At 36.8% G+C, this 27,629-nt stretch overlaps 1 protein-coding gene and 1 pseudogene across 1 annotated transcript in view; both read right to left on the bottom strand.

The window, feature by feature from the left end:
• The window catches only part of PCDH9 (protocadherin 9), an 894,020-nt gene that overhangs the window by 664,872 nt on the left and 201,519 nt on the right, over nucleotides 1–27,629 (bottom strand). The gene's annotated exons all lie outside the window — the stretch shown is intronic.
• Nucleotides 3,564–26,584, bottom strand: LOC118622970 (annotated as a pseudogene).

Below are 27,629 nucleotides of genomic sequence, written 5' to 3'. Positions count from 1 at the left end.
AGTTATTGTCAAGAAGATTTTTCAGCCTATTATTCTGCTTCAAATTTCCTGTACAAAATTAATGTAGGTTTCTCCTGCATTATATCATTTATAAATATTTATTATTTGAAATAATGCTAAGAAAGTATTTTCCTTGTTCCCAGAAATAGCTACAAATCACTTTAATACAAAAAGTAAATAAGTTAGAATTCCTATAGAATTTCTTCATCTTCAGAATGCCTTGGGGTAAATACTTGAAAAAGATTAAAAACATTCTGCTTTATGCAAAGCCACATTCTGTCAATCACTGAAATAATGACAATATAGCAATCATTAAGAGAATGTTTATTATTAAAATCTAATTTTCTATGTCAATAAACTTACATTAAAAGATCTTACTAATGATTTTAAAGTTCCCTATAAGAAGGTCATAAGCTGTTCAATATCTTCCTAACTTAACTCAAATAAAAAAAGATACAACAAATTCTCAAATTTATGCCACATACATATCATCTATGTATATGGCATAAATCATCTTTAGCATTGAATTAGAATAATCAAATATGTTCAAGATTGAATTTTTTAAATTTATTGAGTCAGTTATGATGATCACTATTCTGTTTTTGAAATGACTTAGTGATTAATCAGGAGTCTAAGATATCCAATGTTTTCATTCTCTATGTTTTTTCTCTTTTTAAGAAGATAACTATCAATATTTAGAGACCACTGATTACCAGTTTGATTCCCAAATAGGACTAAATGATGTGATAAATCTAATTACTCATAACAACTTTCACTGAAACCAAGTTAGCCTTCTGAAGAGACAGTTTAATCTTCTATAAACTTCCTTCTTTCTATTCATTTGCCATCTGACTATACTTTTAATTATCAGGCTTATTATGCTAGTTTTGTAGTTAATGGAAAATATTATGAATGGTGTTGGAAAATGACATATTGATCAGTCCATTAATTATTAGTCTATCGAGTTCCTTCATTTTCAGACATCTACCTCTGGGCCTTTCTGTAGTTTCTGTGTGGACAAGGAGACTGTTTTTGCTTGTTTGTTTAGTTTTGTTTTTTCGCTTGTTGTTTTAAGTAAAATGTGACAACTGAATTTAGACAGAGATGTATTTAGTAGAGCCGCACATTAGTTCACATAACTGCATGCTGCATAATATTGGCCTTTACCAGACTGGTTTTCCACAGTCTTCCCATCAAACTCGCTGACCTGGTTCATTTATGGAGTTTTCTCACAATTATAGGTGTATACACATACACATAAAAGGTAAGTTATACATGATTTAGAAATCCATTATATAGAATAAGTCTATTTTTGGAAGTATTGTTATATTTTAAAGTAAATTTACAAATAACTTTCCTGCAGCAAAGATATTATCTGACTTCTAAAAAGTCATTTATTCCAAAATTCTTCCACATTCTGGCTCCTTGCACTGGACTTTTTTCTGTTCCTTTTAAAAAAAGATTAATTTAATTAATTAAAATTAATTAAATAACATTATTAAGTGTACAATTTTATAAGACACCATCTGTATAGGGCATTGTGTGCTCCCCACCGTCTATTCTCCATCGGTCAGCATGTATGTGACCTCCTTTACCCTGTTCATTCTCCTCCCAGCCCCTTTCCCTCTGGTAACAACCATACTGTTGTCTATGTCTATGAGTCTCTTTGTTTTGTATGTTTGTTTGCTGCTTTCTGTTTTGTATTGCACATGAGTGAAATTATATTGTTCTTGCCCCTTTCCATCTGACTTATTTCACTCAGTATGTGATACTCTTGAGATCCACCCATGTTGTGGCAAATGCCAGTATTTCATCCTTTCTTGTGGCTGAATAGTATTCCACTGTATTTATCTACCACATCTTTTTCCAATCATCCATCAAAAGACAGCATATTTCCATGTCTTAGCTATTGTGAATAATATTGCAATAAGCACAGAGATACATATAGCTTTATAAATAAGTGTTTTCAAAATTTTGGGGTACATACTCAGAAGAGAGATTAAAAGGGCATATGGTAGCTCTCATGTTAATTTTTGAGAAACCTCCATAGTGTTTTCCATAGGAGCTGCCCCAATTTACATTCCCACCAGCAGCTCTGACACTGGGCTTTTAACAACAGTTTAAGTTCAAGAAATGGGATCAAAACAGATTTAATCTATCCATCTTCTGATACTATAGTATGTTTATTTTCATGTATTATCACCATATTATTTTAAGAAACTATAATGACAGATGTTTACTCTTACATTTTAATCTTTTGTTCTACCTGAGTGTTATCTACATAAGATATTTTTCTTTATCATAAGCATCCTCTGATGGATGTACATATTGTTAGATAGACCTAATGTTAATGGACTTAGAATATACTTAGGAGCATCACATTCAATTATTTAAATAACAATAAAAAGAAAACCAATATAGTATGAAGCTGAAACATTCATTACTTCCTACACTTCCAAAGAGTCTGTCCCAATTGCAAAATTAGTCATGATACACTCAAGATATTTCACTTTCTAGTCTATCCATTATATCTACAAAATTAAATAACACTTTACAGGAACTATTTTAATGATTGCTTCTCATTATTAGAGAATAGCAGAGGAAGAAAGAGCCTTTATTTAAAAAAAAATAATCTCTTTAAAAGGCATAATATCTGTCATGAGTTTGCTATTCTACTAGTCTCCAGGGAAGGCAGATGAATGTACTGTTCCCATGTGCAGGGAGATCTAGCAGACCTGACCAAGACTCTGATAAATCTTCTCGATAGTCCCATTAGTTTTGATGAAGTTCTTTCAGAAACTGAGAAGAGAAAAATGCTTTTGAAAAATGCCTCTATTCTGCAGTGCAGTGTTATCAGAGCCCTGATTTATTCCGTAGAAGAGAGTAGGTCACAGAGGGAAAATTAACTTTTTAAAACTATATATTTATTTGCTGAGTGCAAATATATAGGTAAAAACAGAATTGTAGATTGCAGACTTTTCATAATTCTGCTTATTAATCAGATTATTTTGAAATATTCATACAAAATATCAATTTATTTTTAAAAATGTGTTTCAATTGATTTTTAGACAGAGACAGAAACATTGATGTGTGTGAGAAACGTTGATTGGCTGCCTTCCACACACAGCAACACCAGCGATCTAACCAGCAACCCAAGCATGTACCGCAACCAGGAATCTAATGGGTGGCCTTTTGGTGCACAGGACGACGCTCAATCAACTGAACCATGACCCTTCAGTTTCCTAAATTAAAGAAAAAATTTATAAACTTGCACTTTGTTACAACATCTCATTAAACAGAACATATTATAAAACAAATATGTTTAAAAAATGTTGGTAGTGAGCAGTAGATTGTATGCTTCTATGGAGTTCAGGTTAGAATCCAAGTTCTCTTACGTTTAGGTAAATGTGTGATTTTAGAGCTGTTGCTTGAATTATTTGTGCTTTAATTTTTATTTATTTATTTTTTTAGCATATGAAAGTAACTTTTTATTGCCCTCAAACGCCACAGCAACCTCTCTTGCTTCTTGTGCTTCCCAGAGATGACATCATATCTCCAGATGCCTACCACCCATTAGGCTTTCCTGCCAGAAGAGCTCTGGGTCTCCACAGTTCTGGGAGAGGCCCGAAGTTTTCAGGGGGAAAAACACCACCCACCCGTCCTCGCTGCAGATGATACACACACTCAGTATCCGGGTATGGGGGCAAATTCAGCTGGTCCTTCTTTTCCAGAGCAGGTGGTACAGAACGACCTCCCCAGGGAGTGGTAGCGATTGGTAAACTGGGTGGCAGGCATTTTGGGTGCAGTCAGGGAGATGAGCAAGTCTGGCTGGACCTCCCCAGGGTTTCCCTTCTCCACATCCCATCCTCTGGGGGCATTTCACCAAGGAAAGGGATGTCCATTTGCTGACATTGGGTCACCAGTGCGGTGAAGACTAGCTTGTTAGGTCTTTGGGGGGTAATAGATGGTTGGCTGATAGCCAAAGAGTTTGAGGCGTCGAGCACAGACCAGGCCATCTCCTCCATTATTCCCAGGGCCATAGATGACCAGGACACGGGCGGGGCTCCTGGGCACAGACGTGGGGGGATATGCCTTAGCAATGGCCGTAGCACAGCTCAGCCCAGCCAGCTCCCTTAAGATGGTCCACGCTGAACTGGGACTCATCCAGCAGCTCCTCGTCCACGGCCTGAGCCTCCTCCTGGCTGAGCAAACCCGCTGCTCAGAAGCTCGGTCACGCACGTGGCACAACATCCCAAATCCCAGAGTAAGGAGAGCCGTCCTCCCAAGTCCCTGCGCCCGGAGCCAGACAGTCGCCCCGTCTACCCCAAGTACTTCACCGCTGTGCTCTCCAGACCTCTGGGTCCCCGCGGCCACCCGAGCTCAGCCGCTGTGGCCCCCACCAGGTGGGTCCCACACGACTGGCGAGGGCCTGGGGTCTGGCTCGTGGCAGCCGGAGCCCTAGTAGAGACCGCAGCGACCCGGCCACTCTCTGGGCCTCAATTTCTTTAGCATAAACTGGGCGGTGGGGATAATATTTGATTTATGGAATTTGAGAAATAATTAAATGAAATGTTTTATGTAACTCTTTTGTTATCCCTGATACATAATAATAAATAAGCACATGCTATTGTTGATGTTCTTGTTATTGTTGTGTTGTTACTGTTAGCATGCCCAACCAGAATTCAAGTCAGTGATTAACTGCAGGCCAACATCTAAGTGGTCCACCTAATAATCGGTATTGTTTTCCAAATGACTGGTGGATCTTTTTCCTCTTCTCAGTAACTTAGCAGACAGTAAAGAAGGTCCCCTCTGGAAAGAGGTGACGCAGGAGGAAGGGATTGTGCAGCCAATGTTTCCTGTTCAAAAACTTCACGTGGGACATGGAGGAAATCTGAAAACGAAGGTATGCAGAGCCACAGACATTTAAGCTGGTAGGAACATCTGTTTGCTTTCCCTACTGGTGAGGTAGAAGCTTCACATCCTCAAAACCGAGATCTTTATGGGGAAAAAAAAAAAAGTGGTGGAAAGAGGAGGCAGAAGAGGAAATAGATTTGGTGAAGTGGGAGGCTCTCTTTTATGATTTGCATTTACTTGAAACCACTAACTTTCCATTTGGAGGGTGCTGGTAAGTGCTTGGGTAGCAATGCACCCAGGTAACACGGAGCTGGATGAGTGTTCCTGCCCGACTCTGCCTGTACTGTGTATCACTTCGTCTTCAAAACTCCTCCACCACGTCCCTCACACTCCTGCTTTAAACTTCAAAGTAGCCTTTCATTTTCCTCCAGCACTCCATGTGCCTCCCTGGGGTTGGCATCCCCTGTCCATTGCCTCATTCTGTTTCCTTGCTATCAAACTCCTTATGGTCCCTCCAGTGACAATCATATTAAATTAAACCATGATTACATCATGATGTGAGCTTCAAAATCTCTTCCAGAAATAATAGGCACATGTCTAATTTTCAAACCAAAGCAATGAATTTAGGTAGGTATAGCTGTCATTCTGTCAGTGGAAGCGAAGAATGAGTAAGGCATTTCAATATATTTTAAATAATATATGTCTGCTTATTTCACAGCTATTTAGTCTTGCCCTATATCCAGAATAAACTTAGATGAAAGTGACATGATAAATCTAAAAAGAAATAGTAGGCATTATTAAATAATGGGACTAAAATTGGAACCTATAAGAACTATAATAAAACCTTAAGTCCAGGCCCTAAAAATATAAGGTCTGTATGGAGCATGAAGAATGGACTGTGGAGGGTTATAAGAAATATGAAACGGGAATAGAATCAGAATGAGCGTCTCTGGTAATCTAGGCCATTGGTTCTGAATTATACCTGAAATTATCAGAATTAATTGGAAAACACTAAAAATACTGATTCTCAAGTCCCAACCCCTAAAGATTTGGTTGACAATATATCCCGAAATAAGTATTTTTAGCCATATCCCTGGTGATTTTATCCAGTTCTTCCCACACTGGCCTTGGACCATCATTTGGCACTCAATAACTTAGAAGAAGAAAGATCAGTGAAGAAAATATTTAGAAACAATACTTTTTCTTTTAGCTTTATAAGTTTAATTAAAGTCACTTATTCTAAAAGTGTCTTCTTGGGACCATAAATTTGGTTGTAGTTTCTATTTATTTAGCTCCTATTATGTGGTAAATATTACTACATATAACATTATATTTGGTTATGTACAATAGCTATGTGTCATATATATTTGATTATCTAGAACAGCTATATACTATATATTTTAATGTTTTAAAAAACAATATTAGTAGCTTTAAAGAAAAACATAACTTCACATATTTTTTTTTTTTTGCAAACACATAATTCAATTCAAAAGGAAATGATATAATTTCCAAGGAAAAAATACTTTTTAAAGGAATCAATCCATCTAAGCCTAGTTTGGCCTCAATGTTAAGGTCCAAAGTCTTTATTTATATTCAAGCTTCAACAATACGGCCAATGTGTGAATATATTACAATGAAATGTTCCAAAGGGCATCAAACATTATTCTAAAGTTATTTTACTGGAATTTCTTCTAAGTTTAAAACAGTGATAAGAGCTATTCTACAAAACTTTTTATAGCAGCAGTATCTATGCAAGAGTTAGAATATTTTAGAATATCAATTCAATATGATTATATTGAATATTGTGCAGATGTCAAAATAGCAATAGCAAAAATGTGAAAACTTTTGGAAATCTTTAAGGTATAATTTTAAGTTAAAAATAACAAATGGTTTCTGCACATCAAGATAATACATCTGGAACTACATTTATGTATGAGCACAAAGACCTAAAGGAAAAGAGTTAAAATAGTAATCATTATAAAATAATGGGATTATAAAGAATTTTAAAAATACTTAACTTTTAATTCATTTTATTTAATTAATCAACTTAAAATGTGCTAATAAATGGTTTTTTTTAAATTTTCTGAATAGAAAGAAACATGTTTATTTGCCTTAGACATTGTTTTTGGTCAAGTATGATTTTTTGCATAATTGAAAACACACTTCTCTCTGACTTTTCTGAACAGTTAGGAGCAGGGAATACATAGAAGGAGGAATAAATAACTTCCATTCACTTATACAGCAAAAATATACAATATTATGTTCAGGCTATGCAGTAGATAGAATAAGCATCCTCACATGTGCATGTAGGCGATATCCACTCTTGTCCCTCATTTTGGCTAGTCCGGATCAATCTGCATGACAAGTTCCAGGATGCATGCAACACTGAGTCCTTGTGCCTATGGCTAACATATTTATCCAGGTGTCTTTCCTAATGTGTATAGTAGCCAATTTAAGAGTGACAGGGTAGCCCTGGCCAGGTTGGTTCAGTAGTTAGTCAGCTTGCACACCAAAGAGTTTTGGGTTTGATTCCCGGACAAGGACACGTACCTGAGTTCAGGTTTAGTCCCCAGCCCTAGTCCTGGTTGGGGTCTTGCAGGAGGCAACCAATCCATGTGAGAAAGAGATTTTATTTTCCCCCCCTCTCTCTCCCTCCCTCCCACACTATCTAAAAAGTTCATGGGAAAATATCCTCAGGTGAAGATTAAAAAAAGAGTGGTGGAGTTCCATCATTAAAGACAGAGAATGCAATTCTATTACTGCTTTGAAACAATGAGTACATGAAAAATACTTCTGGTCTTGAGTGACCATACACAAACAGAAAGCTTCTAATTGGAGTTTATTTCACCATTAATATTAGCATCCATTATAAAATGCAAATGTATTTATTAAGTATGTGCTGCAAAAGTACAAAATACAATAGGCAGATTTTTATTAAAGTTAAAATGATTTCCAATCACCATTGGATATAATATGTAGATTTTGGAATAAGAATGAACCAAAATCATAATAATATGGAACACAATAATGAAAAGTTCTCAACAAATCCTTTGTTTCTATTTACACTCTCCATAGTAGTTAAAATTGCAAGAGCCTATTCAAAGTTACTGCAAAGTAAAAAGCACTATAACCAATAGTGGATTTTATTTTAAATACTACCTACCCACTGGGAAAAGAACTGTATCACATTTCTTTTCTATGTAAACAATTTGAACCAGAAAAAAATCAGCTAGTGCAGAATCTATATGATTGTTAGTTTATTTTTGTGGAGTGAGGAGGGTGTGTAATTGCATATTTTTTGTATTATATTGTTATCCAGGAAATATGTTAACTCTATACTTCAAGTACTTAAAACTAACTTTAGTCCCTTTTAACCCCTTGGTTATGAGATACCTCTTTACTTAGATATCTCACTGATACCTCAGAGTGAGCATGTTAAAAACAGATCTTTTTTAACCCAATGGAGATCATTCCCATTTCTGGGCCTTTCTCTTCTAACCTTGAAAATAAGAAGGCCAAAACTGGCCCTATTTATATCACAAGATTGCCCTAAGAATAAAATGAAATATATATTTCTATAAATAAAAATTGGGGGGAAATATAAAACGTCACACAACTCTATGTAGTGTAGCTGTTATTCCCTTTCTCTTGTTCTACATTTTATTTATAAATGATAAAAGGGAACAAGAAAATACAAAAAACAAAACAGATGAACAAAAAACCCTGTGCTGTTGTAGAATCTCAGACTTCATTCTCTGATGCCTCTAAGTGGTGCTGTGTTTCGCTCATCTTCAAACTGGCCTCCCCTCCCATGTTATTCAGAGCACCAATGCTGGTGTAAGCGCATCTTCCGTGGGAGGGGTTGAGAAGACCCTAGGAATCTGAAGAGGCCAAGCCCCTGTGTCTATCTAGTCTTACATCTTCATGTCAAATACTGCAGCCCATGGCTTGAAAGCTTCCTCTTTCCCCTCCCTGGGATACCCAGTTTGGGAGAACGAAGATCCTGAATAAGTGCTGCAGTCAAATTGGGATTTATAACATGCACTGAACTTGTTTTAGTCTGGGTCCCTAACTACATTCAAAACAAAATCTACCCCTTTCCCCATCCAGCCATCCCATCTTCTCCTTCCAGCATACCACCTCTTACTTTCATTGCCGCTGTGCAAAGCAAACTAGACACCTGAACTCATCCTGAGATAAACCTCCTTCACACTCGACACGTGCCAGTCAAAGTTCGTCAATTTCCCAATTCTTATGTAAAGTGTTTACCTACCGGTGTGACAGCATCATGCCTTGCCTATCTGCCTCTAATCCAGCAAATGCTGAACATTTGTAATGCACCTACATCTCTTTCATTCAAAGGGTGCCACTATCCAAACCATCTTCATTATAGGTGGCTCCAAGCCCACCTCTCAACGCGGCGTCTCAAACTTTAGTGTCCATCATAATCACCAAGAGGGCTTGTCAAGACACAGGCTGCTGGTCTCAAAATTTCTGAATCAGGTTTGGGGTTAGGCCCTCTAATTTGCCTTTTAAACAAGTTCCAAGAATGGTACTACTGATCCTAGACCTGTACATTGAGAAACACAGTTCTAATACAGTTCGCAACTCCTCCTCCAGGATTTCAGAGCTGTCCATAATCTGAGGTCACCTTACTCATTTCATCATACTTAGCAAATACTTCTCTTGTTCCATAGATGTGGATGTATAGTCAAGTTAACACATCTGCTTCAAGCCTCTCCTTTGCATAGGCCCCCATGAAGGCCTTGTAACTAATTTGTATTCTTTTCCTCAAAGAGAACCCTAAAAATATTTAAGTCACACCAAGCCTGGATCCTACACTGCTGCTAGGAATCTAGGGTTTTCATTGATTTATGAACATGTTAAACTTCTTCCCATTTATGTGTCCTGTCTGATCTGTTCCTCTTACTTAGCAAGTCCTTTATTCCTCACTTTCCACTTGCTTCTTTCCACAGCTAGTTCTATCCATCCTTAACACTCAAGATCATTTCTTTTTTTTTTTTTTTTTTAATCCTCACCCGAGGACACTTTCCCATTTTTTGTTCAGATAGAGTGGGAGGGAGAGAGAGGAAGAGAGAGAGACAGAAACATCGACGTGAAGAAACACATCGAGTGGCTGCCACCCGCACGACCGACCAGGGCCGGGGACAAACTGCAACCGAGGCACGCGCCCTTAGCGGGAACCAAACTCAGGTCTCTCAGGACCGCAGGTCGACGCTCTAACCGCTGAGCCAAACCGGCCAGGGCAAGATCATTTCTTTATTTACTAGACTAATCTAGCTTTTATCCCCCAACTGTCAACTGGTCTGTGTTTTTACTAGTTCTTTATATGCATTGCTCCCTGAAGAGAATAGATGTAAAATCCTTTTGGGTGTTACTTTGCCAAGATACATATCTATCGATGAATTAATGATGTTAAGAAAATGTGAAAAAGTGAATCAGGTTAATTAAAATAATTACTACAATAGCAGTGGATGTTAATGGAAGACTTACCAACTAGCAGGCATTGTACTAAAGACTTGACATGTATCATTTCAATCCAAACTCAGATTTCCCCTAAAGTATGCTACCATTATTATTGCAATGATTGTTATTTTAAGATAAAACTGAGGCAAAGAAAGGTTAAATAACTTTCTGTAAGTCCCTGAGCCAATATAGAGTATGGATTCAAACTCCAAACTATGAGACTCAGAAACCTTAAGTCTTAGTAGCTAAACTAGAAGCTGTAATCCATTATGTTGAGGTGCAGTGGGTGTGGGAGGTTCTTTCCATCATTTTTCTTCTCTCTGTCGACTAGAAAGCCTGCAAGACAGGATGCTATGCTCACTTAGACTACAACAGCAATGTGGATAACAGTACTGGATAACAGTACCGCACCAACTCCAAACAGAACAGATACACATGGCAGTCAGAAGAAAAACATTGAAAAATATCAGAGATGTCATTTTTACAGCTTCCAGACTAATAAAGTGCTAGTTAACAGATTGCGGTGATTGTTATTATTCTGATGAGCGTTCTATTATAATTCTGTTATTAGTAGAATATCCTGCTCTATTTGCAATATCATTTTCCTTATTTGTGTATGCATTGCCCAAGTTGCGACAGCTCTTAGTCAGGCAATGATTTCCTGAACCAGAGATACACCTCAGGGCATATTAACATTTTCACTGGACTTGAACAATTTAAAGGAAAACAATTCAAACGCAAGTCAATCACTTTTGGCGTGAGGCAGAAACTGGTATGTAAACTCAAACATGAGGTTATTTGACTCCCATTTTTCTGAGCCAGAAAGATTGACTACTTAGTTCTTACTACCTGCCTATTACTGTATGGATTAAAAAAACTTTCCCATATATTGTGATATTCATCATTATATTCATGTGACCTAGAGAGAAGTTGACAAATAAAATTCCCTATATCAATACAAAACTAAAGAAAGTTAAGACATGAACACAACATGTAGGTAAAAGCAATTTCTGACTCTACTTAACATATTGCCGCATTTCTCCTTCATATATCATTTTTATTGCTTCTTTTAATCATGATGTTATTAGCATCAAGTCTATGATGGAATAATATCAAATGTTTATTTACAGAGCTGTCATCCACAATACGTATTAGACACATTCTATATCAACATAACTAAAAAGAAACAGAAAAATCTGCATAAATATCTTATGTTTATAGCCAAAAGCCGAATAGACCAGAATATTATTAAAAGATTTAGTCCAGAAGTTCATCATTTACTAAATAATTCAAAGAATAGGGATACTCAAACAATTACTAGTTTTTCAAAACACAAATGATGGAATATGGAAGAGATAAGAGTTTTGCTAAAATATTTTTTATTAGGTATCTGTTAAATCAATACCTTAGAGGTGGTGACTCAACTACCAAGGAGTATTTTTGGTATGCCAGTAATTAAATGCCCCATGTAAAGCACCAATCTGTTACAGTTCAGTAAGAGATTGTTTCCATATGAACCATCATTAGACCTTTGCAATAAGATCGGAGGCATTGCATTTTCAATCAGAGGAGCCTCTAAGACTCACAAATTAAACGTACATAGAAGAATACCAGTGCCAATAGATTAAAAACGTTCTTGGAGCCAGGCATAATGGTTGGAGAGCTGAATGTTCAATGCTCTCTAAAAAATTTTGCTCTTGTTAGACTTGTTCACATTTAGATTCTTTCCTCCTTAGAAATGTGGCTGGATGGCTACTAGTATCAGCAACAGTGCACTCCAAAACAACAAAGTGCCTGTTTTCAAATGTATTTGCTACTCAGCAAAAGCAGCATGGAGACTCTTATTTATGTATTTATATAGAGAACAAATTTCAGTTCAATTATCAATTGAACCACAAAACTAAAAATAAATGCAGGACCTTGTTTTAGATAGAGCATTCTAGCAGATAATTAAGTTTATTTTCTTTCTTTCTTTCTCTTTTTGCAATTTTAAAATAACTCTATTGCTTAAAAACTTTTAAGCACTGAATCTTGAAACAATTGATTTAATAGATTTTTAATAGTGTTTCCATTGTTAACTGTTGAACAGAATATTAAGCTATAAAAAATGAAATAAATATAAACCTCTTATTATAAAGTTATAAAATAAATTATTACTAAGTGTAAATATTAGCAAATAAATATGGAAGCCATCAACAAGTAGTAATTATGTAGAGCATCTTATATAGCACCTGGTCCATATTTAGAGCTCCATAACTCTTATCTAATAGTATTTTCAATAATAGTTGCATTGATGATGATGAAACAGTGAAATTTTTGTTGATAGTCACATCAGCAAAACAATGTTTAAATATGTAGCATTATGTCTATGTGCATGGGCAGGTGTGCATTTGAAGGAAAAAGAGAGAAAGAATGAGATTAAACTAGCAATCAGGTCTCCTATAATTAGTTACATTATTTTTCAAGGTACAACAACAAGTTATTACCAACAGCATTTAATTGCTTTTTCTAATTTATCACTGATGAAAAAAGGAAAGAAAAAGCAAAGCAAACCATGGGGCCTTAAGATTTCTGCTGCTGAATGAAACTGATAAGAGCATCCTGAATCACTGTTTTACCCAGTTTATACTATTCATGGGCTAATGAACAGGAAGAGTACGAATAAATGGAATGGTTAGTGAATCACATTGTTTTCCACCTCATGAACAGCAGAGAGAGCCTCTGACTCATTCAGCTCTTACACCCATAATTGTGATAGTTCCTGCAATCCCTTCTTCCAACTAAATCAAATGGTTAACACTGAAACATTCAATAATAGACAGATATTTCCTTTTTTATGTAAAAAGATTAAAGAGTCACACTGCTGAGAAAATTCTAAAGTGTTATTATATCATGAAAGGCCTAGATGATCAATTGTAAAGGAACTAAGTGTAAATTGGTTGGCATTAGAAATTGTGGCAAAAAGAACACACTCCTGCAAGGAGATAATTAGTCCCAATTACCAGGTGAAGTCACTCTATTCGTTTAAGACTCAGACAATATGTCAAAGTGTGTGTATGCATGTGTGTGTGTGATCATGTGTGTGTGCCATAAACATCATAGCATAACAAAATTATAGCTGTGATAACATATGTATTCATATTTATTAATAACATGTCCATAATTAGAATAGTGGTGTGGCTTATAAATTGAAAGAATTAATGTTATTAAAATGCCTATATTACCTAAAGCACTCTATAGACTTAACATAATCTCCATAAAAATTTCAATGGTCTATTTCACAGCAGTAAAATAAGTAATTCTAAAATGTGTATGGAACTACAAAACATCCCAAATAGCCATAGCAATATTTTTTTTTTTTTGTGGTACGTGCCCCTAGCGGGAACCGAACCTGGGACTCTCTGGTCTGCAGGTCGATGCTCAACCACTGAGCCAAACTGGCCAGGGCAGTCATAGCAATCTTGAGAGAAAAAAATTGGAGGTATCATGCTCTCTGACTTCAATGCTACTACAAAGCTATTGTAATAAAAAAGGTAAGAGATTGCCACAAAAACAGACACACAGTAAATGTAACAGAATTGAAGGCACAAAAATAAACCCAATTATACATGGACTATTAATTTCTAACTAAGGAGGTGAGAACATACAAAGGAGAAAGGACAATTTCTTCAATAAGTGGCATTGTGAAAACTAGGTAGCCACATGTGAAAGATTGAAAGTATATCACAATCTTATACACAAAAATTAACTCAAAATGATTTAAAAATTTAAATGTAAAACCTGAAGTCATGGAGTTCCTAGAAGAAAACATAGGTGGACAGTAAGCTCTTTCCAATAGGTCTTAGTGATGTTTTGTGGATCTGACTCCAAAGGTAAGGGGAACAAAAGCAAAAATAAACAAATGAAACTACACCAAAATTTAAAGTTTCTGCATATTGAAGGAAATCATCATTAAAATAAAAAAGCAACCAACTAAATAAGAAAATATATTTGCAAATCATAAATCTGACAAGGGATTAATATCCAAATGTATAAAGAACTAATACAACTCAAATCCTAACAACATGACAATAAAACAAAATAACTTAAATAATATACAAGAGCATCTGAATAGACATTGTTACAAAAAAGACATACACATAGCCAGCAGGCACATAAGAAGATGTTCAATATTACTAATTATTAGGAAATTTTAAAACAAAACCATAATGAGTCTGGCTGGTGTGGCTCAGTCGTTGAGCATTGACCCATGCACCAAGAGGTCACTGGTTTGATTCTTATTCAGGGCACATGCTCAGGTTGTGGCCCTATCCCCAGTGGGGGGCATGCAGGAGGCGTCCAATCAATGTTCTCTTTCATAGATGTTTCTATCTCTCTCCCTCTCCCTTACTCTCTTTAAAATCAATAAAGGAAGAAAAAAATTTAAGAAAAATAATAAAATAAAACTATAATGAGATATTAAGTCATACCTATTTGAATGGCTATTATAAAAAAGATAGGAAATAACAACTGTTGGAGAGGATGTAGAGTAAAGAGAACCATCAAACACTGTTGCTGGGACTCTAAACTGGTTGAGTCACTATGAAAAATGGTATAAAGATTTCTCAAAAATATTAATAATAGAACAACCATATAATCAAGCTGTTCACTTCTTGATATTTATCCAAAGAATATGAAAATAATAATTTTAAAATATATTTTAAAATTTAAAAAATATATGCACCCCTATGTTTATTGCAGCATTATTTCTAGTAGCCACGGTATGGGAACAGTCTAAGTGTCCACTGATGAATGAATGGTTAAAAAAGATGTGGTATATATAGACAATGGAATACTGTTCAACCATAAAAAAGGAATCAAATCTTGCCATTTGCAACAACATAAATGGGCGTTGAACGTATAATGCTAAGTAAAATAAGTCAGAGGAGAAAGACAAAAAATACCATATGATTTTACTAAATGTGAAATCTTTAAAAAAAATGTATTTATGTTTTTATTGATTTGAGAGAGAGAAAGAGGAAGGGAGAGGGAGAGAGAGATAGAAACATCAATGAGCGAGAAACTCATCAATTGGGTTACTTTCTGCATGACCCAGACCAGAGTTGGAGATTGAACCTGCAACCCAGGTACGTTCCCTTGACTGGAATTGAAACCTTGACCCTTTGGTCCATGGGCCAATGTTCTAACTGCTGAGCAAAACTGTTTAGCATATCTAGGTCAATGTATTGAAAGTGCAAAAACCACCCTTAAAAACATCATTCAGAAATAACAACTGCAAAATCATATTGTAGTTTCCCCCGGATTTTTCCTAAACATATGCTTGCTTACTATGTAATGCACACAAATATACACACACATTTCTCTCTCCTAAAATATGGATCAGTCTTTTATATCCTATTTTTGATTTAGTTATCTTTATAACATAAGAATTTTTTTATGTGTCATTCATTGTTAAGCAAAAATCTAATTTCAGCCTATGGATACACCATATATTGAAACACAGATGTATTTGTGGAACACTCAATGCATTATTTTTCTTCACATCTCTGATTCATTTTTATTGATATAATTTGGAAGCAGATCAAAGTATTGATTTTAAGATGCTGTAATTACCACAACATGTTTTTTTTATGTATCATTGAAACATGTTTTTTTTTATGTATCATTGAAAGCCATGTCTTGGTGACATAACCTGTGATTTGTGTATAAACTGGGCTTGCTCTCTTATTTTTCTTTAGATATTAGATTCATTCATTCTTGACTGGTTGTCCTTGGATGAGTTTTACCCAAAGGTGATAAGTGGAAAATCAGAGGTTAAATAAGAGAAATAAAATATCCAGCATAAAACCAATTTTGAACTGGAGAAACAAGTTTGTGACTATTTACCTTAACTATGAGAAGAGTTAAGGCAGCCAAGAGTGTCCAGCAAAGGCCGTGATGGTGGGAGACAGGTGCTAGGAGGGAAAGTGTTGCCATGGTGAGGCCAGCGTTCCCTGGATGCCATGTTCTTGTTCTCGCTCTCAGTGTGTAACCGACGCTCTTACCATAAGCCCCTTTTCAACTGTTTACTTGCTCCTGTGCAAATTTGAAGCGAGTCAGAACTGCACACCTTCTGTGTTCCTTGAAACTAGGCAAATGATTTTTCCCTCCTAAAAGAAGGATCATTTTCTATAATTTCCAGCACACATCTTGCTAGAATACTATCCTCAGAGAGCTGTTCTGGGCCTGCTAATAAGATCATCTTATATTAATATCCTTTGTATAAGAAAGAACTATCAGCTCTGGCTGGGTTGCTCAGTTGGTTGGAGTATTGTTCCATATACCAAAAAAGGTTGAGGGTTCGATTCCCAGTCAGGGCACATAGTTGGGTCGTTGGTTTGATTCCTGATCAGGGCATGTATGGGAGGCAACTGATCTCCCTCTCTCTCTGTTAAATCAATAAACGTATCTTTGGGTGAGGATTTAAAAAAAAAGTAAGTTTATAGAAGTAAAAACTGTCAAAGGAAGCTCATGCATAGTCCTAGGCTGGACCTTTCCAGCCTCTTTCCTCGCTTTCTCGGTTGATTGTTCCTCTAGAACTTGTGTTCACCTGCTAACAAAAGTGAACATCCTCAATCTTTTCCCAGAGCATTCTCTCTATTGCTCCACTTACCCGAAGTCTGGATTTCCTTTGATAACAACACTGCTTTTATCTCAGCGCTACCAGGCGCATTCAATCACATCTACCCCGTTTCCTTTCCCGTTCCCTTCAAGTTCTGAGCTGTAACCACCCTACTTGAAATACCCACCGCCCACCCCACACACTCCCGCCCGCCTTCAGCAGATGACCTACTTCTGCGCCACTACTGGAGACTCCTTTGCAGTCTTTTGGGAAGAAGAGGCTCAATTATTGTTTTGAACTGTGTTTTTGATCTTGTATCTCTCTCCTTCTCGCAGCTTTACTCTAAGAAAGCTCTGTGTCTCCCTCTACCTTCCCATTCTTCCATCCACCATTTCTTTGCTTGGAAGTCTGTTCAGATATCCTCCACAGTCAAAGGTCTCTGTCCAGCCTACTTCCGCTTTAGAAAGCACCTCCCCTTTCCTTGGCCACCAAACTTCCTCAATTAATCCTCTGACTTGATCTTCTTTTTACTATAACCATTGCCTCCACCCCGCAGTGAATGTGTGATGGTCAATTTCAAGATGCATTCTTAGTCTTACAAAACAAGTTTTGGTCTCAGCCAGGTTTCCTTGTTATCACTAAAGCATGTGACAATGAGATATTCCTTCTTCATTGTGATTTTCTTCTAGAGCTTCCCTGGCATTATCCTCTCCTGGCTGTTCCTTTACAACTTTTTCTGCTATCCACTGCAGCACCTCTCTGTAGACAATCTTTTAAATGTTACTTGGATTTGGTCCACACCCTCTTGTATGCTTTGTCTCCTTGTTCTCCTTGGGCAGGCATACTGACCTCCACGGGGCTCTTGTTAGCTAAACACAGTTAACTATCAAAACTGCAAATATTTAGCATATATTTAAAATATAGCCTGGCCTAGCTAGTGTGGCTCAATGGACTGATAGATTGCTGGTTTGATTCATGGTCAGGGCACATGCCCAGGTTTCGGGCTTGAGCCCCAGCAAAAAGTATGCAGGAAGCGGCCGACCGATGTTGATGTTTCCTTCTCATTAATGTTTCCATCTCTCGCTCCCTCTCCCTTCCTCTCTCTCTAAAATCAATAAAAACATATTAAAGAGGTTTGGCTCAGTGGTTGGAGCGTCGGCCTGCGGTACAGAGAGATCCGGGTTCGGTTCCTCGGTTGCAGTTTGTCCCCGGCCCTGGTTGGTTGTGTAGGTGGCGGCCACTCGGTGTGTTCCTTTCACATCGATGTTTCTCTCTCTCTCTCTTCCTCTCTCTCCCTCCCGCTCTATCTGAACAAAAAATGGAAAAATGTCCTCAGGTGAGGATAAAAAAAAAAAAAGATATATATCTATATAGCCTGAATTTTATGTGAAGATTAGAATGTGGGATACAGAACAATATCAAACTTAATTTACGAAAATTATACTTTGTTACTCTTCTCTTCGACTTACCCTTTTCCCCTCTCTTTACTTTTGATATTTGGGTGATGGTATTCCTGCCCATCCACTTACTAAACTTGGAAATTATCAAATCCTATTTGACATATTCTTGTCTGTTGCTGTATCTCTCCACCACTCATTTCTAATCTACTTTTTCTCATCACCCTCACAGTCACTTTTTTAAAAATACATAGGACAGATTACATACCTTGATCAGAGTAAAAGGCTTAAAAATTCAAGGTTCTGTTAACAGGATTTAGTCTACAAGTACTATTCAAGTCCTTTACATGTTTGCCCCAAAGCCCTTTTCTAATTTCTGTTCCTATATTATTAATTGTTCTCTTTATTCCACTCAGGTAGAATGCACTTCTATTCCATCTATGTTCCCATGGCTCACTGTTCACAATAGTTACAGCTCTTAACTCCTTCTGTCCTGTGAAGTGCTTAGCAAGCTTGTCCTTCCTGTTAGGTTACACATTCCTGGAAGGCAGCAAATATTTTATTCATCCCTCTAACTACCAAACCAGCATAATTCCTCATTAATATTTTGGGCTCAATAAATGTTTTAAAAACTAATTTTAGAAATTAAAAGCATTCTGATATCTGTAAGAATAAGCTGCCATTAGGCGAAGTTAATTCAATAGAAAAACGTATTTTTGTGGACGCAGCTTAAATTTATTAAAATTTAGTGCGTGTCTTTTCTTCGAAAGAACTCCAAAATTTTTCTTAAACAGTGGCATGACTCCTTGTAATGCTCAACATGATATTAAGTGAGAAGCATGACTATTCCTCCATGGTATAGATAAAGAAAATAAGACTAATAGAGGTTAAGTTACTCAACATTGTCACAAAGCCAGTAGGTGATGTGGTAGGAATTAAAAACTTACTTTGAATTTCCATTCATTAACATATTCACTCCATGAAGCATTCATTCAATAGTAACTCCACATCTTTTTATGAGGACAAATGAGATAATGTCTGTAAGACAATTTGAGCCACTCAGGAAAAGCAGGTTATATAATTCAAGAGATGAATCTGATAAATTGAATTCACAAATAACCAAATTGGCCCAAAGCCTCTGGAGAAAGGAAGTTACTGTGTCATTTTCCCAATCATCTTGCCAATTTACCTCCAGCTTTACAGTCATGCACGTCTTCTGTACGGCTCAGCAAATGAACTTCCTGAAAATGAGTTTTGGTCTCAACCCAGTAAATTTTATTTGTACTTTTCTCATATTCTCTCTAAAAGTTCACTGACCCATTACATCACCAAAGCTACTTCTCATCAAAATCAGAATACAAGCACATTTGACTTGTTTCATGGCTAATATTTTAACAATAGCCTCATCTAACAATATTGATTTGATATAAAAGCATTTTCTCTTTCGTATTATTACATTTATCTGTAAGTTCTACATGAGAATTCACCCTATAAGCCGTCAGGAGTGTGTTTCTGGCATTGCAGTCTTTTTCAATAATAGCACCTACTATATAGGACCCCAGGGCACCCATTAAGTGCTCAATGATATTTTGTACAAGACATTTTTTGTCCTCTGAGAGCGTTTCTAGCACTCTCAGAAGGGCAATACAATCAATGCAACCTCCAATAGTTCTGAATGTAACAATGTGAATGCTATTGAAATAGCCCTAGTGTATGAAGAAGCTGCTGATACATGGGCAAATATGAATCATACGCAGGCCAGACAAAGCTGGCCATGTCCTGTCTTTCACTGTTTAGAAAAATAGAGTGATTTCATTGGAGGTAGAACCGTGATCTGCTGAACAGAAATAGAATAGAATTCAATTTGATTTCATAAGTAAACCCTGCTCCAAGAAAAGCGACTCTGCATAAACCAAAAATGCAATTTAAACAACACAATACATTTTAGATATCTGAACGTTCATTCGGTTTTACTATAAATGAAGTTTCACTGTAAGTGAATTATACTGTCACTTTTGGGAATCTAAATAAATCTTGCTCTCTAAGCAATTTAGAGACATTGATATTCCCTTACAGTTTAAAAAAATATCCCTGTTCACAAAGATAAGGCAGATGGGTACCAGCAGATGGACACCATGAGGGGAAAAAGGAGGGGTGCCCACCTGTTACTGTGTATGCGCCCACGATCCCAGGGTTACTGAGGAGATGGTTCTATTTATACACTTGTTTCAATTATGATGGGGCAATAGGATAAATTAGAGTTAAAACAGTTTTACTATTTTAGCTTTGAAACGTAAATAATTATTTATTTAAGCCCAATGTAAACTAATTATTGTTCTTAACAATTTTCTACAAAACAAAAATTACAAAGTGTTCGGGATTTTAAGAAAATTATTTCTGTGAAGAGTCTATAAGTAATTAAAAATAGAGTGCATGCATATTTATTTGCATGGAAAGGACAAAAATGCTAAAAGTGCTATGCACAGAGAAAAACTATAAATTCAATAATCGCAGATTGATACTACAGAGAGTACATATTAATTTTGAACTCATGCCATAGGTGACAGAAAATAACTTTAAAGACCCACAGATATACAACTGAGATGGATTCAAGAGCTAATATTTGCATACAGATACATTTATATACGTAGCTTTGTTTACATATAATCCAAGTTTTTTGTTGTTACTCTGTTTTTTTGTTAGTTTTTTTTTTTTTTGTATTTTACACATTTTTGTTTGATTTGAAACAATTCATCTATTACCAATATGCAACGTGTCCTTGTGTGTTACCAATCTTTGGATAGTGCCTTGTGATAACCAAAATGGTTTGGAAATCTATCCAGCAAATATTATCTAATTGCTAATTATGTGCAAATTATGTTTGAAATAAGAAAAGTAATGTTAGGTAAATAACATCATCAAGCTCTAACGAACTTGCAATTTTGTTGGAAAAAGAGTCACAAATGGGTAAAGTCAATTAAAACTGAGACATGCATATCGCATTTCAAAAGAAACAAACAAAATATATATGTGAGATGACCATAAATGGGATGGCCTAATAATGAGTTACTACATAAGTTGAACATATTCTCCCATAAGGTCTCCCCAAAGAACCAATAAGCTAGGAGTTATCTTATCTCAACGATGGCAAATATATGTCCCCTTGGCTCATCCGATTGATTGAGGTGAGTTTCAGAAGTGTTGTGTTCTTGAGTCATATCCAGATTTAGCTGCAAATAATTACCTGATTGGTTAGTACTGTGTCCACGCCCCTCACTTAAATACTGCAATGCTCCCTGTTCTAGTCACTCTGCCTCTAAATTCAACAATGTATGCTGAGAATTAAATTTTATTTCTGAAATTTAAATACCACCATGTTACTCCACTCCAAATAAAACTAATAGAAGTTTGAAGCTAATTTATCAGGCCAGTAAGAACATTCCTGATCTCGTAATTTCATAAATACCTAGTCTCCCAACAACGATGATCACCTGCCCTGCGATTTCTCACTTCTCCTTTAAGTAGTCAAAGGTAATTACAGCACCTTGAACAGCGCCATCATTCGTAGATTTTATGTACAAATATCTATTTTTTCCGCGTTTTGAAATTCCCTCCCTCACAAAGTTCCCATGAGAATCTTCTCCTTTCGAAAATGTCAGTTCAAATAATTCCCTGTAAGACCTTCCCCAACACTTTCAGGTGGTAGCTCTTTTTTGTTTGTTTGTTTGTTTAACTATCTATATATTTCCATTGCAGTGTTTACTTTTTGTGGATCTCTCACAAGACTATAAAGGCACTGATGTATTTCACTGATGTGTTCCTGGAGCCTGAACATCACCCTGGCCATTGTAAGTATTTAATAAGTGCTTAAGGAGAGGAGGGACAGCCTCAGACTCAGGTAGACAGGGGAAATGTTAGAGAAGTCGGGATGGGGATTATCTGGAAGGCGGAGAGGAGGCTGCAAGAGATTCCTGGAGACAGTAAACATCAGGGGCAGGAGAGGAGAGTACCAGGCACACTCCAGGGACAATGAGCTGACAGGAGGGTTGATTGGGAGAGAAGAGTGTGGATGGGGTAGTTCTTATCTAATCATGTGTTTTATTGGACATACTCTATTAATCATTTACAAACTTTATAGACTTCTTTAACTATAAATAAATGTTCTATGTTTGAGTGACTTAAGCCTTTTTATAAATTTTGTACAAACAAGCCTCTGATTTTTTTACATTTTATTTTTCAGAATGCACAGATATCATTACATTTTTCTCTTGTAGTCTGTGTGTAGTGTATGTTTCTTTTTCCTAGAAGTCAAGTACTGCTCACAGGAAGAATGCACTGGTGAGAAAGCATATAGAAAAATGATGACATTTACAATAGCTAAGATCTGGAAACATCCCAAATGTCCATCAGTAGACGAATAGATAAAAAAGCTGTGGTACATATACACAATGGAGTACTATGCAACTGTAAGAAAGAAAGATCTCTTATCCTTTGAGACTACATGGAGGGACCTGGAAAGTATTATCCTAAGCGAAACAACCCAAGCAGAGAAAGACAAATATCACACGATCTCACTTATTTGTAGAATATAACGAACATAACAGTCTGAGGAATGGGGTAGTCCCAGAGACATGGAAGTGGGGTACAGACTGACAATCCCCAGAAGAGGGGGTGGGGGAGAGATAAACCACAGAACTTATATGCATGTATGCATGAACAGTGGACATGGACAACAAAGCTGGGGACAGGGCGGGAAGGGAGGGGGGAATCAGTGGGTGAAAAAGCGGAAAAACATCTATAACAAAAATAAAATAATTAATTTAAAAAAAAGAAAAACGACAACAAAACAAAGCTTTTATTTGGTTGGGTGATACTTATCCCGGTTTGACTAAGCGCCATCATATGTGACGGATGCTGGTGCGTCCACCGACCCGCCTCCTCCCCACCAGCCACTGGCCGGTTGCAGGTAAACAGAAGCTGAAGGACATTGACAGACAAAATTACTTTTGGATTCACGACTAAAGTAAAGCTTTATTGAATCCATAGCAATCCAAACCATATCCTTGTCCGTCTGGATTACTAAGCAGGCAAAGTATCTGTTGGAAGGGTTGAAGCCCTGGCAAAGCCCAACAACATTAGGATATAAAATGCAGATATTCCTTTCTTCCCAAACTAACAGCAAAGCAAAAAAAGAAAAAACAGAAACAGACCGTCTATCAAGAGAGCCGCTGGAAAAGTCAAACAGTAAAATGTGTAGTTGCCATGCTGCGCTTATATATACCAGCGGAATCCCCACGGGGGAAAATGCCGTAGATTTTAGTATAAACAAACATCTGACAAAAGGTCAAATACATCCATCCAGACTGCTATAATATGAAGTTATAGGGATAGAATCATAGTAACACCAGTAACAATGTGTTTACTTTTTTTTTTTTTTATCCTCACCCGAGGACATTTTTCCATTTTTTTGTACAGATAGAGTGGGAGGGAGAGAGAGGAAGAGATAGAGAGAGAGAAACATCGATGTGAAAGGGACACATCGAGTGGCTGGGCCGGGGACAAACTGCAACCGAAGCACGTGCCCTTAGTGGAAACCGAACCCGGGTCTCTCCGGACCTCAGGCCGACGCTCTAACCGCTGAGCCAAACCGGCCAGGGCACAATGTGTTTACTTTTAACTAGATTATGTGTCTGTCATCTGTTAACCTAAATCGTGGGACTATGGGAAACTTTTTCATTGTATGCAATGCTTTGAGCCTACAAAATCTGAATATATGAGATTTCTGCCAATAGTTAACAAGCAGTAAAATTAAGTATGAGAAAACTGAGGTAAAACTAAAGACAGTTCAAACAAATTATACACTCAAACGTAAACATCTTCATTGTATTAATATCTCCATATCATTACTTGACATTTGTATGTACCCTCTATTTTTCTTTGTGTATGTGAAGTAAAAGAAAGGGTGCTTTTTCAAAGTTTCAGACTCCCTTTAGTTTCTTGTCATTCAGAGTACAACTAATTCCTATGTTACCCAATGCAAACCTAGCAAGCTTCAAACTCATGAAGCAAAGTGACTGCTTCTTATGCTATATTGTTATACACTAACGTCTCACTTAATGCCGTCAATAGGCTCTGTGACTTTAGGTGCAAAGGACTGAAAACAAAACCAATTTTACCATAGGCTAATTGATATGAACAAGAGTTAAGTTCCTATGGCATTTCATCAATGTTATAACATTGAATGAAACATTATTCGAGGTCTTGCTGTACTATGTAACTGCCAGCAGACAAGGAAGACTATTTTGCTATACCTACAAACCCTCTTTCGAAGTTTAAGTGGAATTCTGAAGGAACCACGCACAGTTGAATCTCTCTCATCTAGCTCAGTGCCTGAATATCAGATACTCAATAAGTATTAGTAAATAATATAACAGGGAAAAAGATTCATTAGATACTTGAATGCATACTTACATGAAAAGTAGTAATGTTTTATTTTATTCAAGTGCCCATAAAAGTTTTTGATTCTAGAGAAGTACCATTGAAATAAATTACACATTTTCCTCTTATACCTCTGGGTTTCAAGGTTTATATGTTACCATGAATGCACTAGTGGGAGTGGACGTGGCATTTTTAAATTCTGATTATGATATCATTTTAAATGCAATGGATTTGTTCTTTTGTATATACATATATACCACTGGCATTTGTAAATTAGAAAAAAATATTTATAAACCAATTAATTTGTGTGCATTAGAACCTCAAAACGGATGCTATCTTCATTTCATAAAAATGCCCCAGCCTGTGAGTGCTAGATGGGCATGGATATGGTCTTTAATTAGGGACCTGAATCAGCTGAGAAAGACTAGAGTACTCTACCAGAGCCCCTACCCCTCACTGGTGACAAGTGTGTGAAATTACTTTGCTGCTTTTCTTCTGAACCAGGAGCTTTGCAAGACTTCCATGAGCACCTGTTAATTCAATCTGCTATACTGCACATTGGAAAAGACTGGCTTATCTTGTCTTATTGTGCTTCATGGGCATTGCCTTTTTTTTTTTTTTTTACAAACTGAAGGCAAGACTTCGCACAAGCAAAATAAAATTACTGATCACTTTATTGTGATGCTTGCTTTATTAGGGTGCTCTGGAACCAAACTCACACTGGGGTAGACCTATCACCAAAATGTGGTTTCGTAACTTTCTTTCAAAAAACAGTACCTTATGCTTCCAGGACTTAGGCACATTTAATAAAGATAATTTTCCCTGCCCTGGCCGGTTTGGCTCAGCGGTTGGAGCGTCGGCCTTACGGTCCGGAGAGACCCGGGTTTGGTTCCCGCTAAGGGCATGTACCTCGGTTGCAGTTTGTCCCCGGCCCTGGTTGGGTCGTGTGGGTGGCAGCCACTCGATGTGTCCCTTCACGTCGATGTTTCTCTCTCTCTCTCCCTCTCTCACTCTATCTGAACAAAATATCGAAAAATGTCCTCGGGTGAGGATAAAAAAATAAATAAAGAAAGAAACTTTTAAAGATAATTTTCCCTAGCAGTTCAATTTCCCCAGCTCTTTTAAAAACAAGGAGGTACAATTTTTGTAGATATTCTCTAAATGTATAAGCCATAGTGTTCTTTCCACTAAAGACAGAAAAGAGAACGGCTTGGTCACAGGACATCAAAGCCTCCTCTTCTAGGCTGAGGCTTCAGAAGTGGGGGTGCAATGATAGTCAAAAGGGAACCCTGTTGTTTAAGACTGGTCGCTTCAGCAATGGACAGTGACAGAGGCAGCATCTGCAGGTGTGCAGAGGTTTACCTGTTGGCACAAATTGAATCTGAAACTAGCAATGTATTCACCAAATCAAACTGATCACTACAGTGCAGTTTTCTCTTTTGGCTTTTATTTCCAACCAAACACTTTTAACCACTTTGAAATTTTTTTTTTTTTTTTTTTTTTTTACTAACACTTGTTTCAGGAAGGGGTTTGGGAAAGCTCTCATGGAAAGACTTTCTTCCAGCGCCTTTTAACGTTGAGCCTTTATTTTAGAAGATAATTTGCTTATAGTTATATTGCTTAATCTAGGCAAAAATGATCAACACCTGTTCCAAATTAGTACTCCAGTCCCCCTTACTTTTTTTCTCTTCTCCACCAACTGTCGTTTGCCTTTCTTTGCCCATCAAAAAGCCATCACATTAGCATCCTTTGTAACACAATTTCCAAGTGTCTAAGACATACCAGGGATTCTATAGTAAAACCGCATCTTCTATATGCAACATAAGCAACTTCCAGGAAACAGGAAAGTACAAAACAACGGCATGTTTGAAGCAGATCTTTTTATTTAAACAATTACTTGAAGTAACACTTAATAGCTAAGTCAAGAATTTGAAACAAGTGAATGAAACATACTTTGCCTGAGGGGAAGGAAACAGAGCAAAGAAGTATGACTTTGAATCCAAGACCGGACAACTTAATGGACCCTCTCAAAGTTCTGAATCAGCACATGTCCCTGGCTTTGGGCCAGCACTTGCAAAGCACCTAGATGGAGAAGCTCACAGTGGCGAACCATAAGTTGCTGTCGTGGCTATAAGCAGTTGGGAAACATTTAAAAACAACTGGAACTGGAAAGAATACATATTTAAATGCAAGTGCTAGGCAAAGACAGAATCTATCAGAAAGAATATAAACAAAGGAAATAAATTATATCAATCATAAACCAGACTTTTAAATAAGGCGTCCTGGCCAGTTTGGCTCAGCGGTTGAGCGTTGGCCTGCGGACCAGAGAGTCCCAGGTTCGGGACTTCAGGAAAGTGAAACCTGCATGCAACCTTAGCCCATCTATTACTCTAAATTCTTTACCAGGAAGCCAATAAAATCTCATTTTTGTATTTATGTCAGTGTATTTTAATGTAATGAGATGATGGGAAAACTTTGAATCATTTAGATAAATAGACAGATCTTTACAATCTTAAGTAAAAATTTAAATTGACTCTAGCAAAGATTGACCAGATAACAGGTGATTAATTACTACAGAGCAAAAAATTGTATCAGAATAGGCTAACTCCCACAGTCCTCGTTGGCCACAGCTCATATTTCCTTTATTTTAAGCAGTGGTGTACGGAAGCTGTTGAAACCAGTAAAATGTTCGGGAATTTTGTGAGCCAGTTTTTAAATATAATTATTATTAAAAATTAATGTATATAAACTTATTGAATGAATTACATTAAAATCATTGCTTTACTAATGTTTACTATTCTCTATAATCGAGGTTTTCTATCTACTGTGGCTGCTTGGTGGGGATAGTGTGC

This window comes from Molossus molossus, unplaced genomic scaffold (assembly GCF_014108415.1).
Source record: "Molossus molossus isolate mMolMol1 unplaced genomic scaffold, mMolMol1.p scaffold_m16_p_9, whole genome shotgun sequence".
Taxonomy (NCBI): Eukaryota; Metazoa; Chordata; class Mammalia; order Chiroptera; family Molossidae; genus Molossus; species Molossus molossus.
The sequence above is the reverse complement of the archived record's forward strand: the minus strand, read 5'-3'. Positions and strand labels throughout refer to the sequence as shown.